The following is a 15,800-nucleotide window of genomic DNA, read 5'->3' as shown; positions in this document are numbered from 1 at the left end:
CCCTCTGCACCCCATGACCCTGGGTCCATGTTCCCAGAGGGTTAAAGAATAAGAATGCTATCAAGGGAGGGGATGGGATCCAGAGCTCTGGTGGTAGGAACTATACCCCTCTTATCCTATGGTCTTGTGTTTCCATTTTATAAATTAAAAAAAAAAAAGATATTAATTTGAAGTTGTTACTTTTCATCTCTCTCTCTCCCTCCAGTTTCAATCTGGTGACCCTAGACTTTTAAACCTTTGCTTCAGGAGCAATGTCACAGCAGAGGGCTGGAGTGACCAAAAATGAACTTTTGGGGACAGTGCAAACTCATTCAATTGATAACATTTTAAGTGAATAAGTGTCTATGAGAAGCAGGGAAGGGAGGACAGTGATTTCCAGAATCTAGGAAGAGGCCCAATATTCTTGAAGCATCATCTAAGGACTGGGCCCTACTCCTAGGAAAACAGTCAGTGTCAAAAGCCAGCTAAGAAAGAAGAGATTTTACTCCCTTTCTTTCTTAAACCGAGATGGAATAATGACCATTAGTCCTAATAGAAGCAGACTGCCATTAAAGAATATATTGCCTTGTCTAAGAGCTGTATGGTTAACTACGCCATACTCTGCATGGCTCTGTCACACTCAATATTGTTTTAAATTACAGAAGCAAAAATATTATAAGATGTATATATATATATATATATATATATATATATGATATGTAATAACCACTATAAGAGCATATGCTGATGTGCTAAAATGAAAATAATGAGATGTGGCTAATACCATCTGAATTAAGATTCAAAACTATCTCAAGACATTAATCTAAAAGGTGCAGAACTGTTAAGGATAGTTGGTAAATACTACACTTAAATCAGTGTACATGGAAAACCTGACTTACCAGCTATTTGAATTTCAAGAAACATAGGGGGAAATCAGAAATCAGGAGGTTTACTGTCTGTTGCCTCTTCAGAATGCACTAATTGAACTATTATAGCCTGGTAACAATTCAACTCTATACTCTATTCCCAACTGAGTGCCACTGCAGAACTTCATTCAGGGGGGTATTAATGACCTAAAGCAAGTCTAGAGAAGGATGAACATAATATAGTGAAAATAACAAAAAACACTCTATGAAGAATGGCCAAGTAGATAGGGAGGGATGAAGAAGCAGAAAGGAGTCAAGAAGGTTTACAGTAATCAGAGGGGACATTGATTTGCTTTCTTCATGTGTTATAGGATGCCAAGATGTTGGACTTCAACAAAAGACTACAGACTGAATGAGGACCAGTGTGTTCTAGTCATAAGGAAAGCAAATTTCCAATCAGTAGAAATAAATTTCAGAATAAATGCAGCTTTGCTACAGTAAAAACAAGATTCCCTGTGAAACTGAGAAGCTTTTAGATGCCAGTACAGTAGTAATACTGTGACCTAGGCCCTGCCAAGAAGCAGGCCATTTTCTCCACCTGCAATTCAGAGACCAGGGGTCAGTTGATCTAGAGCCAACTGGTAGAATTGGTAGAACCAAATGATCTAGAGCCAACTGGTAGAATTGGGCCAAACTGCTGGTAGCCCTGCTCTTACCTGGGGACCTAGTTCTTAGCATCTAGATCTTTGGCACTTTGCTGATGACCAGGTCACTTCCTCAAATATGTATTTCAATGGAGAGAGTCACTGTTTTGCTGCTTGGTCCTCAAGAGCAAGCTGGCATATTACTTTTCCTTCTGCACCCTGTTCTGTAAGCTGGAGTCTTAATTCCCTATAAGTGAGTCCCCAATATTATTTCCAAAGGTAAGGCTGTCAATACCCCCTACACACATAAAGGCATCAAACAGCTACCAACCTGGACCAATGTCCATTAGCCACTGCCAAGACCCAGTTCCAGACCCAGCCATCAATTTTAAAGTGACCAACAGAGGCTTTACCCTCAACTGCTGATGAGTTGGGTTTTGAGTCAACTTTTATATATCAGACACAGAGGGTACAAAAGAAAATGATCCTTGTCCCTGAAGAGCCTCCAATTTAGCAGCAATGTCATCAGCTTAGCACACCATTCACACCACCAGTACATCCTAGGAATGAGACCTGAGAGGATACAGTGCTATTGAAACAGAGGAGTTAGGGAGTCAGAAATGTCTTCACTCTGTGGCAGTGGAGAGGATTCTCAGGCTAGATGGACTTCAGAGGAGATGGCACTTGAGCTAGGTTGTGTAGGATGAGTAGGATTTTGTCAGCTGGCAAATGTGCAGGAGAGGAAGCCATCATATTACTTGCTACTGAGGCAGCATTAAAAAAAAAAAAAAAAAGGTATGAAGCTCCACCATACTCAGGAAACCCAGACTAATAAATTCAATATGATTGGAGCCATAGTGACTACAGTTCACATTTCTTGCAACTGTCCTACCTCTGAAAGCCTGTCTGTCTCCAGGCCTAAGTCACATATGTTGGCCTGTCTAGCTGTCAAGACAAAGGTTATGCAGCAGAGGAGGAGATTTAGATCAAAATTACTCAGTAGATCTGTGGGTCCATCAACTCCCCAAAGAGTACACTGAGACCATGCCATTTTTAATTTCATAGGGTTACAGATCTTTTTCTTGGTAGAAATGATTGTTGGTATTTAGATTTTTTAAATATTCTGACCTATAATATCATTACTCATATTTTTGGAGGGCAAATGTGTGTGTGTGCGTGTGTGTGTAGCTAGTTCACTGGAAGAAAATAACTTTCTTCAGCCATTGTGCTTTCAAGAACTGAAACCTTCATTCTAGGCTCCTAGTCCCTTCTTTTTGAGGGGGTCAGATCAGGGGTCTCCTGGCCAGCTCCCCTTTTCTTGCAATCATGACTACAAGGCCTCATCACAACTCCATGTGTCTCCCAGATGGCAGATTGGTGCGTAGTAGCAGCAAACCAGTTGGATTCCCGATGAGTCTGAGTTTTCAAGGCCTGTTAGTGACATTTACAACATGTAACAGATCAGCTCTGAGGAAAGAGGTCAATCTGGAGAGACTTTAACAGACTCTCATCTGTTCCCCTTGAGTGCTAGGGATCTTTCATTTAGCTAGTCGCTCTTTTCTATTGCACCCTTATTTTAAGGATCACCATCACAGCCTTTCTCTCAACTCCAACTTTAGCTCCCAACTCTCATACCCCCTAGGAGGGTCGTCTCCCTCCACCTCCTAAGTTCTAAGGAAAGTTAGGTGGTGTCTGTCTGTGCTGTGTTCTCCCATGGGAATCAGGTATCTTATTTGCAAGACACACAGCCTAAAAGAAAGCTCTGAGACTTAAGGACTTTCTGAGGAAGAAGTATGCACAGGTTCAAGGCCACACAGCCCCGATGCTGGACTACCTTTTGTCTGTGCCCTTCATTTCTCTTCTCTTTGCCTCTTTTAAATCTTCTTTTCCTGTGTTCACTCTACCTTCACACATACTTGATGTATGTTTCTGCTTCTCCCATTTTGATTTACAAATTCTGACCTGTTGAAGCTCCAACCTCTACTCTTATGGTCCTGTGTTCCACTGTATGGGTTACTTCTGTGTTTTTACCCATATGGAAATTCAGCAAATTCTCTAGCTCAATTGAATAAACATCCATTTATTGAGCTCTTACAATATACCAGACATTCTTGATACAGGGAATTAAAAAAACTGTTGTTCTCTGCCCTCAGGGAGGCTCAAGGAAACGAGAGAAGAAGCTGTCTTCTACCTGGCTGTGACTCTAAAATTCTCTCCACTTTCTAGTCTTTTTTTTTTTTTTTTTTTGCTCACAGACCACAGTCCCCTGGGTAATTAACAAGTGACAGATTTTCACTGAGAAGATGCTTCTTTCAAGCTAGGAAAGTTTAGCAAATGTGACTTGGTATATAGTCCCAGTTGTTGCTGTGGTGGTTTAGTACTTGTGTCAATTTAGCTGAGAATCAGCAGGATCTATGTGAAGGGTGATTGGCACAGTGAAAGTGACTTGGAGCGCATGACCACTGGGTAGCAGTAGTCTTTGTGGGTCTCTGGTTCTCCATAACTATCTGGTTATTTGTCTCTATATATTCTTCTGTTCATTCGTTCCTCCATCTTCCTGCCCACCCCCCATGGGATGGAAACAGACCGTGGGAAACTAAGGCACAGGCAAAAGAGGAGAGAGGGCACCTGCCACCACCCAACCACAAAAGAAGGCTTGGCAGCTGAAGACCCACCTCAGCCACATTATGTTTTTCCTGGACACCCTGCTTCTGAATCTATGCCTTTCAAAAGAGGCTTGCTCCATTCATCAGAAGTTGCACTTACCATCTCTGTAGGAACCACTCAGCCACTCATATCATCCATTGTGCCATAATGTCCTCATCCATGACTTCACTTAGCTAACCCAATGGCCTGCCTCATCCTAGGAAGCTCATCGTAGTTCTGGCCTTTGTGCCAAAGGAAAGCATTAACCATTCTTCCCAGCTCCCCTCTGGCATACATTTTACTTATCACTGAGTTCTCAGATACAAACTCAACCAGAACTGCAATATTCATTCCCTAAAGCTCTTTCTTCCCAATGAAAAGCTACCTCTGCCTTTTATTACCCTACCCCCTACCCCCACAAACACACACACACACACACGCGTGCGCGCGCGCACACACACACACACACACATACTCTCTCTCTCGCTCGCTCTCGCTCTCTCTCTCATTTATTTTCCTAAACTCCACCTTTCTTGGAACATCAGGAATCTGAGGAAAGGGAAAAAAAGAAAAAGAAAGAAAGAAAGAAAGAAAGAAAGAAAGAAAGAAAGAAAGAAAGAAAGAAAGAAAGAAAAGCAGAGCTGGGAAATCAAGAAAGTGCCAGGAAGGAGTGACAGCTATGCTCACCTTCTCTCAAGACTGAGTTGAAGGAACCCTGGACCCCAGCTCCATGAAGGAGCTTACTAGTAATTATGGCAGCTGTTTCCTCATCACACCCAGCTGGTTCCCTGGGATCAAGCAAAGCCATGGGAAATTTTCATGTAAAGAATAGGCTTTAAGGTCTGGGGGATTTGAACTCCCTGTGTCTCCTTCTCACCTCCCATTACATTCATTCTCTTCCCTTCTCTAGCCCCAATCTCTCCACCCAAAAGGGCATCTCCAAGGGCTCTAACTGTTGCCTCTCTTCCTACTCTTCTTTTGACCCTTTTCCCCAGCTCTTCTCACACTCAGACCCTCTAGACCAGCCTCCTTTCTCAGCCACTCACAAAACACCCAGTCACTATATATTGTACTAGACCCCAGAAGAGAAACAAGGAAGACAGTTGGCAGGGGAGGATAACTCTGTGTGCTCCCCTGTCACTTCTTGTCCTGCAGAAGACAAAAAACCAAGAGCAGTGAGTCCTGACAGGTTGAGGCCTACTACTGTGAAAGTGAACACCTTCTCTAAGCTGAATAGGCCTTATCTGAGTTGCATGGTGGAAACAAACTTCTGAGGCTTATGGGCTCTCAAAAAAAGAAAGGAGAAAAAAGAAAAACACTTTCACCATGCCTGTGACTAGCTGAGCTATTTTTGATGAAAGACAAGAGCTTGTTGTCACCTTTCCCTAGATTGTTGATCCCTCTGTGTATTTTCTTTCCACACTTCTGTCTCACCTCTTATCTCACTGTTTTCTATGCATTTCCCTGCCCCCTACCACTGCACCACCCAGTTCTGACATTTTCCCCCCCTGAGAAGTCAGGAAGCAAAGATGGCTAGAGGGATTCAGGGGAGATATGCTAATCCTTTTGCCTCAGTAAGGGCCCACAGGAAGAGCAGTAATGAAATGATCCCTAGTACTTCCTACCATTGCATGGTTCTACCTAGCTGACACGTCCCTGCTTTTTATTCACAGAGAGACCAGCCATGTTACTGATAGCCCCCTCTCTTCCTTGCCAGAGAGGCCTTCACTGATGGGCCCTTGGACATGAATCTTTTTAATACTTCCCCAACGATAGAGGCCTTCTGTGCCCATCACAGAAGCCAAACACAGGCACCTTAGACTCCAGCCTGCTGAAGGATACATGACACTGCTATCCCCCTGCCTTACTCAGTGTCCACTGTTGTCTCTTCAGTTTTAATTCTGGACTTGAAGATGTTTCCTACTGCTCCTCAGTGACACCACATCTTTACTTTCTATCTCCCCTGCTGATAGATGGCCCAGGGGATGGAAGAGAAGACTCAGAAACAATGGAGAACTAGAGAAATGAGAGGATAAAGAGTGGAAAGCATCCCACACTTCCCCCGAGTCTTCCAAGGGAATAGTCGAGAGACCTAAGTCCTCTTGCTTTCGCAGACCTAGGAACATAATATCTGTTAGTTAAATCATCCCAAACCTCCATAATTGCTTACATCTCATCATTAAGATATGGTGACCTGACAAGTAATGTCCTTATTCTAGAATTTTCTGCCTCATAGTGCTCAAATAATAGGACTGGTGGCCTTTCACTGGGGTCCAGGATCCTGCCACAAGCTGGGACATATTCAAGCTACTTCAAGAGATACCCCATTCTCCATATTTCTCCTCTCCCCTCCCTGCACCCCCAAAATTTTCTTTAGCACATTTGTTCACACCAAATGAGACCACTCAGTTCTCCAGCTTTCACCGAATCCCCCTTCAAGTCAACTGACCCATCAGTATCTTAGCTACCCTGAAGTCTTTCATGGCCTCCAAACCCAACACCCTGGAAGGATAGCCTGAAGCTCAGATCATGTACACGTAAGCCATCCAACATCGAGGAATTCCTGAACATACAGTACTAGCCTCCAGAGGTTGGAGGGGCAGCTGCCATCCTGGACGTGCCCTTCTCCTGCCTGCTGCTACTTTTAACAGTCCCAAAGTTAGCTCCCTCACAAATAACATGAACTTTAATAATATAGACTTTTAGGCTGTGTGTTGCCTGTATGTCCATATCTTCTCTGAGATTCATTTCCATCAGATTCCAAGCCTGTGTTCTCTGTGAAAAAGTGGCCCTTTGGAGACAAATTCCTTTGACTGCACTTGGAACTTTCAGTATTAATTTTATAAACACTGTGAAGACTGGATCCTGTAACCATTGGGAGGCTGGTATCATGGGGAGGGAAGGGGTTGTGGGTGGGGAGCCTTAGGAGTCTTTGGAAAGGAAACCAAGATGGCAGTGTGAACTTCACCTAGCAGTTTCTTCCCTGTGCCCATGGCCTGGCCTCTCTATTTTGGTCTACCTGTCTGTGACAACCCAATTCCCCACTCCATCCAAACAGTCCCTAGGCAGGTTAGAACCAGAGGATCACAGGGCTTTGCACTCCCAGCTTATCTACAAAGAAAAGAAGTCTTGCATCCAGTTTCCCAAGACAAAGCAGGAAGAGTAATAATGCAGAGGGTGAAGGGGACAGGAAGTACAATCTTTGAAGAGGTGCTTTCTGAACTGACTGGGGAATGCCCCACACCAAGGAGGACAAAGACACACCCACCAGTGGAGAGAGCAACCCTGAGGGTCTGGGAGCACCCATATTGCACAAGACCACGCTGAGAATACATGTAGACCCCAAGAGAGCAAAACAGTTAAGAGAAAAGCTTGGGATAAGACCCAGCTGAGGCTAGATCTGGAACCCAACAAAGCCAAGCAGGTAACAGCAAAGCTTCAGATCACAGAGCAATGCTGCAAACCAGTCAAAAGTATCTCCTGGCTCCTATCTTTCCCATTTTCTCAGTTGACATGTTTCCCTTTATTTCCCTGTGAAAGTTCCTTCTGAAAAGTTCCAGTCTTATCACAAACTGTCATTGTGAAGGGCTCTGCTCACTCTCAGGCTTGCAATCAGCCTGCCACCAACTTGGCAACAGGTTCTGTGTACTCATCTGCCTTAGTGTCAGAGGGCTTGGGAGGAGGAAAGAAGATCTGGTCTCCTAAGAAAAGGCCTTTGAATATCCCAGCACATCAGATAGTATTCTTCCCATTCTCAAACAAGAAAAACAAGTCACTTATCACTCCTGAATCTCAAGAGGTTAGAATTTCAGTGGTTCCACAAGTAGAAGGAAGAACCAAGGGAAAAGGGGGTTGAGGAGCCATCTCTATTTTTTTGGTTTTTGGACTACAGGCAAGACTTCATGATTTCATAATACAGTTTCTGGCTTGTGAAGTACCACTGAGGTAGCTGGCTCTTCAACTGCCCCTCATGGCCTCCCAAAACACCCATTGCCTTGTTTATTATTATTATCTTTATTTGTTTATTGGGTAGAGACATCCAGGAATTGAGAAGGAGGGGGGAATAGAGAGGAAGAGAAACAGACACCTGCAGCACTGCTTCATCACTCATGAAGCTTTCCCCCTGCAGGTAGGAACCAGGGACTCGAATCTGGGCCCTTGCACATTGTAACATGTGCGCTCAACCAGGTGTGCCACCACCCGGCCCCAGCCTTTTTTATGCAGTCTTGTCCACCTCCTTCAACTCTTCTCCTCTCTATATCCCAATTATTCACATCTCCTTTTTTCTCCTCTTCCAATCAGATTGTTTGAGGAAATATAGGGGAGAAGGACTTATGTCTCTGCATTTTTCTTCCCCATTTTCTTTTTCCCCATATCTGCCCCCATGGGTGGGGAAGGGAGCAGCTGGTGAGGTTTCCTCCCAGAAGCAGGCTTTGTTGTTTGAAAACAAGCACAAACCATGTTCCTGAAGCCATTTAAATACTTGTAAGTGGAGGAACCATTATACAGCATGTAGATGTGCCCAGTGTGACTCATGCAAAATGGTTTACACCTCAGGAAGTCACATGCTTGGAGTACAGGCCTCTAGATTCTTGACTAGGGAGATAAGCTGCCCCCATGAATGTGAGCATAGTTGCTATGATGAAAAGCAACAGGAGAGATGTGTAGGATTCATTCCTGTTTCATTATATCTGTCTTTCCATCATCATGCCATCAATGTGTGACACTGTCTTGATTCAGTCTCTTGACATCCCTATCTCTTTCCTCCCCTCCATGGCTCCTTGGCTTGCTTGATGCAAGGCACATGGCAGGTGACAAGTCTGGGAGGCTGAGAAGGACAGGAAGTCAAGTCTCATAGATAGGCCAGCTGGAAGATGGGCTTGGGAGGCACAAACTAAGGTAAGTGATCCATGTTCCCACCTACTCTGCTACCTTCTTGCCCTGCCAAATGTGGAAGGCAACCCTTCCTTCAAAGTAAGTCCTATCTGCCTACCTGACTTCTCCCTCAATTTCCCCCAAACCACCCTTTACCCATCATCCCCTGCCACTGTGTTCCGTCTGGTGACAGGAAAGGTAAAATGAGATGCGAGGCTGATGGCAAGACAGTTCTCCCATCTGGAGTCCCCACTGCACAGGAAAGACATTCACCTTCCCACACCAAAAATTATTTCCATTGTGTGGGTACAGGACACATGGAGAGGGCTCAACTGAGTGCAACAAAGAGTGCAGGCCTTTTTCTGAAGCCCCAGAAAGTCCTAGGCCCACTGTAAATGCTGTATTGGCAGGACTATCTCAGGAGAAACAGCAAAATGAGATCTTAGAAGATCTCAAGTATCACCTTGGTGGACCAATCTCTCGGCATTCTCTTTCATATTTGTTTGCCTCTTTCACTTCCATTCTATTTATTTCCTCTTTTCCATCTCTGAATTATGATCTTCTTTGGCCTGCCTAGTTTCCCTGGGCAAGAACAAAACCTTTCCTTATGAGCAAGGTTGGCATTGGATCCCAAGTTAGTAGCTTCTTATCCAGATCCTTCTTTCAGCCAGTTTCTTGCCTGGATTCCTACTTGGTTTCTCAAAAACATTTCTAGCCACTGACTGTGGGCAAACCATCCAAGATCATCAGAAACTAGTCTTCATTTAGGACCAGTCTACCATTCACCCACCATTAAGTACTCTCCACACCAGAGCCAGTTAGCACACTTGTGAAGCTACTATCACTGTCTTAGTGCCTCAACCGTAAGGCCACAGTCTTGTATGATATAAACATCCCAGTATAATAAACATTGCTTGTTTCAAAACTGCTTGTTCTTCTCCTACCCAGAAGTTTTTCTGACCTTGAATCCCTGGAGGGGAAAAAAATGAGAGCAGCTTCCAGAAATTGACTTCCAATATTTGCTTTCACCAATACCCTCCACCTCCATCATCATCGCCCCACTCAGGTCTGAACCCCATAAAATAGGTCATTGGGAGGCATCTTACTGGATTCTGAGGGGGGTGTGTGTGGGAAGGATATAAAATAGACTTAAACTGGTAAATGCAGGGCAGAGTTTTCTGGAATCTTGGAAAGATCTGAGAAAGCTGCACTTTCTCAGTACATTAACAGGACTATAGTCAGTGGAAATAGAAATAGAAAGGACTCTGAAGACTTAGCAACTGTGCTAACTAGCTCATTGCTGGGCTGTCTCTTTCATCCCTCTCAGCTCAGGCTCAGTACCTATTTAGTTACTGCCATTCATCTTTATTTTGCTTCTGTCCTCATCCTTGTCTTTTTCTCTACTGTGTCTCTTCCTCCTCTCTCTCTCTTTCTGGCCTACCTTACTACCTCCCTCTCCCCTCTTCAGCACTATGGGTAGAACCCTTGACCATAGAGTCTGGTGCCAGGGGCTCAGCACTGTAATGGGGGGGGGTCTGTTGGTTCCCCATCCCTCAATAGAACCATAGGAAGGTAATGAGGGACTCTCCACTCTCCCTTCCACATCATCTTCTCTTAGCTAGCACAGCACCTTTCACTCTGCACCTCCAGCCACTACCTTTGATTCCATGACTTGGTAACAGGTAACACAGAAACTAGTGAGGATGGGGAGGGGGATGAGGAGTGGAATGTGCTTTGGGGGTTGTTCCTTTTCTCAGTTCAAATCCTATACTATGCTGATGGCCACCCTCCCTGTGGAGGAGAAAAAATGATTTCCCTACCTCAGAGCCTCTCAGCCCTCTAAAACCCAGTGCTCCCTGGCCAGTTTGACATTTTTGATGATGACTGATGGGAATTTCCTGTGGAACTTTGAATTGTACCATCATTATCATTCTGTGGGGCAGACAACTGAACAAACAACCATAGCCCCACCTCAGAAAATATGGCACCTGTTACACACCACTCCCCCATGTATCTTCCCAGCCTCCTTCTCCCCTGGACCCCCGACTCCCATCACACTTTTAGCAGGCCCCTTTCAATCTAGGCATGGGAAGGACGTTCCGGCCTCCTTCCTTCCATCCTTTTGGTATACCCAAGGCCCGTTTAGTCCAATCCTCCACTACCACCCCCCATGAAGGAGTGACTTCTGTGGTTCTCAGAATCATGGGGTAGACAGGTGAAGTCAGCTGGGGATGATCTCTTAACTCCCCCTTCTACATCTTCATTTTCAATTCTGTTTCTGAACTGCCAGACTTGAGCCAGCCTCTCCCTCCAGTCCTCCAAGAGGAGCCACGGCAGCTAACATTAACAGCTAACACTTACTGAGTGGGGACTATGTGCCTAGCAAGCCTTGGCTCAGCTCTTCTGGGACCCAAGCTCTCAAGGCCTTTGCCCAAGTCTCTTAGCTGCCTCTCCGTGCCCTTCGTTTCTGACTCCCTCTTCTAAAAGCCACTGGTGGTAGCGCATCAACACTCACCCAGAAATCACACCTTGTGGGGTGGGCTCCTTAGGAGACTGGGCGGTCAGCTGTCCCCCCACCATCCTACTCTAAGGACTCATTTCCTAGGTGAGGCCACTTCCACCACCAACATCTTCGACTTTGCAGAGAGATGGTTTGTTTGGGCGGGCAAGGACACTGCAATCACTGTCCCACCCTCCTGGCAGGCTGGTCCTTGGTTCCTGGACCACTTAGGGGTCCTGAGCAGGCACCCCATGACTTCACGCAAATTTTGAGCCCCAAGAATGGCTTCAGCACTGCACACAGTCTAGGAGAGCTGCACTAAACACCTTGCACTCTGATCCTGTGAAGGCCACCCAGGTCCTCTGCCCACCCACCCCCATCCCCGGCCCCTTTTCCTCTCCCCTTTGGTCCAGTTTCCTACCAACTTCTTAACAAATCAGCTCTACTCCACAGATTTTTTTTTTTTACTTTGAGACACCCCCAAACGGAGTCTCGTTCCTAAGGAAAGCCTTAGTTCGCCCTCGTCTTAAAGACTATGGTGAATTTTTGCATTTGAAACATGGCTGAACGGATTTTTGTCAAAACAGTTACCCCAAGGTCTCGCGAGGAGAGAACTGACTGGTAACTGCCGGTGTTTTTCTAAAACCCATTCATTGGGCTACTACGCTATCAATCACTTTGGCTGAGCCAATGAGCATCAGCGGCTCACCGAAAACACGTTGGTGAGCCGACCAAGGGCTGCCTTAGTATTTATTTACTCCTGCACCACTGGCCCCTGTTCCTGCCAGCAAGGAGAGCATGGAGAAAGGACTTTGGAGTTGGCCTAAATGGTTAAAATCTTTGCAGAAAGAAAGCAGAAAGATGGCAGCATCTGATCATAGTTACACAGGACGGTAGTGGCTGAACTCTGCCCCACCCTGGCCATTGCTTCACTTAAGCTTGAAGCTCTCTCCTTCGGCCAAGGACCTGTTTCTTTTTCCTGGGGAAGGGCTTGATTCCCCATCGTTTCTCAAATCCCTTTCCTTTTTGATGTCCTGAAATATACTATGCCCCCAGAAAGGGAGACCCCAGCTTAACCCCAGGTCAGTCAACTGTGAACATAATGGCAGCCAGAGGACCCGAGGTGGAAAGGCAGACCCAGGACCCAGAGCCAGAGAGGCGTGCGGACGCCAGAAAAACTGGGTCTGAGGGGAGGAGGAGGTACGGAGATGGAAAAGGTCTCTCTAGCCCCATTTGTGGCAGGCTCTTTCATTCCTGTAGTTTCCTAGGGAAAGGTCCTCCCGAATAGTTCATTCTCTTGAGCAGATCCAGCCCCTCAGCATTTCTTTGTTGTCATCATGCCATCTGCGACAGCTGACAATGACTATGGGACTTTTCTGCTGGAGACCAGAAAGCCATTTCCTGCAGCGGGGAGTAAGGCCGCGGTGGTTTGGCATAAAGTGAGTGTGGGAGAGGGGGAGACCCTCTTCTATGATCAACCCTCCACTCCTCTCCCTTTTTCCTTGCCTGAGTCCTCCTTCCCAGCCCCCCCCCCTGCCCTTTTCCCACCTGCTGATGTTGACCCAGCACACTCCAAGCTACCACCTTCCACAGATCCCCTAGAAATGCCAGGGGACGCCAGGTGCCCTCAGAAAGGGCTGCTTCCTGGCCTGGGATCTCTGTGGTCTATTCCACAAACAGGTAATCAGTGTCCAGAAAGTCTGAGAAATTGCTTCCCGGCCAAAGGACACAGAATCGGTCTAAAGGGATGGCCTATGCAGTGCAGTTGGCAAAGCCATTCTCTGACCTGTGGGGCATGTGGGGACTTGACATTGGCCTTGCTGAGTTAGAGGTTGTCAGAGAGGAGTAAGCTCCTCCAGACGAAATAGCTTTTGCTGCTTAAGCTTCTATTGAAAATATTCCACTTCTTAGACCAATGGCTTCGCCCCCAGATGCTTCCCCCATCCCATCCCCCATTTCATTTTCCTTACCTTCACTCTCTTTTCCTGACTGTGCCTTTGTCCTGCATCTCTCTCTCTCTCTCTCTCTCTCTCTCTCTCTTTTTATGGCTTGATTTGGTTGTTTCCTTTTGTTTCCTCAGGGCAAGCAGGAACCTGGGAAGATATGGCGATGGTGGTAGCCCAGAGGAGGAGCCCCCACCAAAGAAGGCCCTCAGAGGAGTGGATGTGCCTCCCTCACCCAGCCCACCAGTGTTCTCTTGACACTCCCTTCATACCAGTTTTCCCCTCCTGGCCAACTCCAGAAGGCTGGTCCTGCATAAACCCACTCTAGCCCAGCATCCCCACCCCCTCCACCCCCAATTAGATATGGGGGCTCTGTCTCCACACCCACCCCCCACCCCCCACCGAAGTTCTCACAGAAGCAAAGCACAATCACCTTAGACTCTGGCATGCTGAGGCCAGGCTGCAACTAATGGCTTCCCCTCCTAGCCAGCCTATTGTTTAATAAAAAGATCCACAAGTAGTATTCTTGTTTCTAGAACATTTTGTGTATTTGCTTCAAGATGTGACATTAGATTATACCTTCCTTTTCTCTCTTTTAATTTTTATTTATAAAATGGAGATATTGATAAGACTATAGTATAAGAGGGGTACAATCCCACACAGTTCCCACCACCAGAAATCCATATCCATCCCCTCCCTTCCTATTCTTTATCTCTCTGGGAGTATGGACCCAGAATCACTATGGGGTGCAGAAAGTGGAAGGTCTGGCTTCTGTAACTGCTTCCCTGCTGAACATGGACTTTGGCAGGTCAATCCATATTCCCAGCCTGTCTCTCTCTTTCCCTAGTGATGCAGGGCTCTGTGAAGGAAGGGCTGTAGGACACATTGGTGGGGTGGTTTGCCCTGGGAAGTCAGGTTGGCATCATGGTAGCATCTGGAATCTAGTGGCTGAAAAAGAGTTAAAAGATAAAGCAGAACAAATTGTTTAAGATAAGAGCAGAACAGAGTTTAAGCAAAAAGAATTTAAGATAAAGCAGAACAAATTGTTGACTAATCACGAACCTAAAGGTAGGAATATTGCAGATGAAGATTTGGGGTCTCTATCTGGAACAAGCTCGTAGGTCTATTTTAGGTATATTCCAAGGGGCCCATGACTTTATTAGTTTTTGCCTGAACATAACATCTAATATGCAGGTGGACCCTTGTCTGGGAAGATGGTACCATAGTTGGAAAAATGACTAGAAAGCTGGATCAGGGCATAGTGTAGCTCCCAAGTATGGGGAAAGTATATAAATATTGTTAACTATAAACCCCATCAATTTGATCTGGGGCCCATATTCAGCACAGGAGCCTGTGTAACTTCTGCATCCCTATAGGTCTGAGCTTGCATTCTGTGGTCACGGCTAGGAACATTCCAGGCTACACTAATTTCACAACCCATCATCCTCAGGTGATAGAGTATGTTGAGCCAGCTTCCCTTCAGAGAATGGAACATTCCCTACCATTGTTGATCCACACTGAGGGCACAGTCTTACAGGGTCCCACAAAGGGGTTCATTATGTTGTTCCTGATGGTGATGACCAGTGACAGTGGCAAGAGGGATCTGTTAGAGGTCTAGGCCCATCATGCCTATGCGGGAATTCCAGGACTCCCTGACAAGCCCTAGGTGATGAGGTGGCCTGGTGGTGACTAAAGAAGTTATCATTAAAGTGTGCCGATCTCTTGCCCTTATTCAGCCTTTGTAGTCCTCACTTTGTCTGACAGGGATAGCTTTGGAGTGACTGAGGGAAGTAAAAATAGCAAGTGGGTGAGGAGGGTATCTAGGTCTAAGTAGAAACTAGTTAGGTATTTTATGGTATCTTTTTCAGTCTTTCTACTTGTTTGCTCCATTTATTGACGCACTGCAGATAGACACCTGCAGACCTGCTTCACTGCTTGCAAAGTATCCCCACTGCAAGTGAGGAACAAGGGCTTAAACTCAAGTCCTTGCATTCAGTACTATGTGTGCTTAGCTGGGTGCCTATTTCTCAGTAGAGAACCATCACAGGCCATGCTGCCCATTCACAGATCAGTGTTTAAGGGTTTTCCTCCAACTAAGAAAATGCTTTCCCTGGGCACAGGACATGCAAGTCTGGAGTAGGGGTGTTGGTGGTGAGGAATTGCATTTCTCCTACTCTCAAAGAGCATGATGCAACAAAGAGAGAGGTAAGAAGACTCCTTGTGTTTCCAGTAGTAGTTTAATTATATCTAGGTTATTCCTATGAGCAGTTATTAAAAATGCACCTGAGGACCCCCAGGAGATGGCGCAGAGGTCAAAATTCCTGCCTTATCGTGTATGGAGTCCTGG

The 15,800-nt window shown here is 45.8% G+C and overlaps 1 long non-coding RNA gene across 2 annotated transcripts; it reads left to right on the top strand.

Moving 5' to 3' along the window:
• The first annotated feature begins 8,934 nt into the window (after positions 1-8,934).
• LOC132534037 (uncharacterized) lies at positions 8,935-13,976 on the top strand. Of its 2 annotated transcripts, none has more exons than XR_009545750.1 (3): positions 8,935-9,034; positions 12,816-12,949; positions 13,591-13,976. It is a non-coding gene; the product is annotated as an uncharacterized LOC132534037 (long non-coding RNA). The 2 variants fall into 2 exon arrangements; XR_009545749.1 differs by lacking the exon at positions 8,935-9,034 and adding an exon at positions 12,250-12,340.
• The last annotated feature ends 1,824 nt before the right edge of the window (positions 13,977-15,800 follow it).

This window comes from Erinaceus europaeus, chromosome 17, assembly GCF_950295315.1.
Source record: "Erinaceus europaeus chromosome 17, mEriEur2.1, whole genome shotgun sequence".
NCBI lineage: Eukaryota > Metazoa > Chordata > Mammalia > Eulipotyphla > Erinaceidae > Erinaceus > Erinaceus europaeus.
The sequence above is the reverse complement of the archived record's forward strand: the minus strand, read 5'-3'. Positions and strand labels throughout refer to the sequence as shown.